Genomic DNA, 2242 nt, shown 5'->3' with positions numbered 1-2242 from the left:
AAAAAAAAAAAAAAAAAAAAAAAAAGAGAGAAAGAGGAATCATTAACATCTTGCTGGACTTCGAACGGAACTTCTCTCGATCCATTTCTCCCGAATCAAAGTTCTCGATCGACGCGCGAAGAGAGATGCGCAACGCGAACGGCAAAAGGGAAACGTGTCGACGCGATCCAACAATGAGAGGAGGCTTGTGCACGACACGATTCTAGGACAAACGGTCACGAGAGCGCGACGGATCTCGAGTGTGGTGTACAAGAACGGGTGTTCCTGTCGGAGATCAAAATCAAGTTGGCCGAGTGCCTGGCCACCCGCTAGGGGGGTGGGTGTGACCGAGGGCGACGAATAACCCGGCCAAAGGGGAAATGAACACGCGAATACCACCCAGACCGCTGACGAATATCTCTAATTTCCGTCTGCTTTGTTGCCGGGCCTCTTGACCCATTAAATAATCGGGATTACACTCCTGGGACGGTGGCACTATTCATTTTCCGCCTCATTTTTGCTCAACAGACGATGGCCCTAATCAACGAACGAAGTATAAATTTTAACGGTTTTAAAAAAAATGGAATAACTTTTCCTGGACTCGAATTACTTTGGACTCGAGAAGTGTAATGGATATACAGTTTATTATAATTTGGAGAAAGAAAATGATCTTGCAATCTTTTCATCCTGTTGTCAAACTTGAATGATTGGAAAGATGTAAAATGAAAAAGAAACATAAATATGTCGTCGCAAAATGACACGAATAGGGTTAAACAATCCTTAATTATTTTCCTACGATACTAACGATACTTTGTTCATTTATGACACGATAAAAGATTCCTCCAAACTCGTTCACGCAACTATTCTTCCACATATCGATTTCCCATCTTGCCGACAATCTTCACGATCGCTTACAAATAACTCTCCAACTCCCGATAACGAACAACCTTCCCAATCTCCGAGGTACTTTCCACCTTCGATACGATTTGTTTCACCCTTATCCATCCGTCCATTCCTCGAATCCTCCAACTTGGATCCCAACTCGATCCGACCTTCGTCACGCTCCTGTTAAACTTTCCTCCCCCGACAGGGTGCCGTTAATTTACTTTGCATCCCCGATTAACTTTATTAACTCTGTCGGTGACATATCAATTTATTCTACAAGCGCGTAACGCGCAGTTAGGGGGCAGGCTAACTGTCAGCAGCTCTCTTATTTTATTTACGCGGCGGGTTGTCAGCAGTGGCGAGGCAGAGCAGAAAGAAGAAGGAGAAGAAGAAGAAGAAGAAGAAGGAGGAGGAGAAGAAGAAGAAGAAGAAGAAGAAGAAGAAGAAGAAGGAGATGACGAGGAGCAGAGGTTCTCTTTTTAGGGAGAAAGAAGAGGAGGAGGAGGAGGAGGAGAGAATGTGGAAGACGCAAGATGGAGTTGGAATGGATGGAATGACATGGGTTAGCAGAATCGTACGTGCGCCAATGTTACGCGCGCTCGCGCCTGTTGACATCCAATTATTATACTTCCTCTTCGCTCCAGTCTTCTTCTTCTTAGGGGTTCCCTGTCGGCGCTGGTTAGGTCTATTTCTAATGCTCCTTGCGTGATCGCGAATTCCTCTGGGATTGAGCTATGCGCCGAGTCGGTTGCCGTTCTTTCTCCTCGTCGATGATGATGATGATGATGATGATGATGATGATGATGATGATGATGATAATGATGATGATGGGTAATAATTTAGATTAACGATGAAAGTAGTGTGATGGAAGTAGCGTGTACGAATGGAAGAGTGATCTGAGATCTTATGAAACTTAAATTTTATTATTTTTAAAGAGTGTTGATCTTTCAATTTCTTTTTTCTTTTTTTTTGGTAATTTTATTATAGATAAATTTTTGCAGAGAACTGTATTCGAAAATAACGCGAGAATTATAAATATGTATTTATGAAAAGTTTTAAAGCGCCATTTCTTTTTTTCGATAACATTCAGTACAATTTGAACAATTCGAACGATATTTATTTAAGAAACAAAAGAACACTGGAGATAGAACGAGGTTATAATCTCGTAATTAATCTACTTGATATAATATACATTAAGACTCGGTCATTTAAATTTCCAGCGATTCAAATGAATCCAAGCATACGGGATTATCTTAAAGAATGCTTAAAGAAAAGGGTTAATAAATAAAACAAGATTAACTGACTTAACGTATTTGGCTCTGTTTAATTATCGCATTACTGCCACTGCTTTGTGCCAAGTTACCGTTTTTCCTTTGCT

General features: G+C 41.1%; 1 protein-coding gene and 1 long non-coding RNA gene across 3 annotated transcripts in view; one reads left to right on the top strand and one right to left on the bottom strand.

Moving 5' to 3' along the window:
• The window catches only part of LOC102678394, a 7466-nt gene extending 5716 nt beyond the window's left edge, over nt 1-1750 (top strand). The window contains exon 3 of the long non-coding RNA XR_421612.2: nt 1356-1750. This is a non-coding gene — a long non-coding RNA (uncharacterized LOC102678394). The remainder of the gene's footprint in view (nt 1-1355) is intronic.
• The window catches only part of LOC102677890 (tyrosine-protein phosphatase non-receptor type 13-like), a 158438-nt gene that overhangs the window by 80465 nt on the left and 75731 nt on the right, over nt 1-2242 (bottom strand). The window lies entirely within an intron of this gene.

Source organism: Apis dorsata, unplaced genomic scaffold (genome assembly GCF_000469605.1).
Source record: "Apis dorsata unplaced genomic scaffold, Apis dorsata 1.3 scaffold_194, whole genome shotgun sequence".
NCBI lineage: Eukaryota > Metazoa > Arthropoda > Insecta > Hymenoptera > Apidae > Apis > Apis dorsata.
This window is presented reverse-complemented; position numbering and strand designations above follow the sequence as displayed.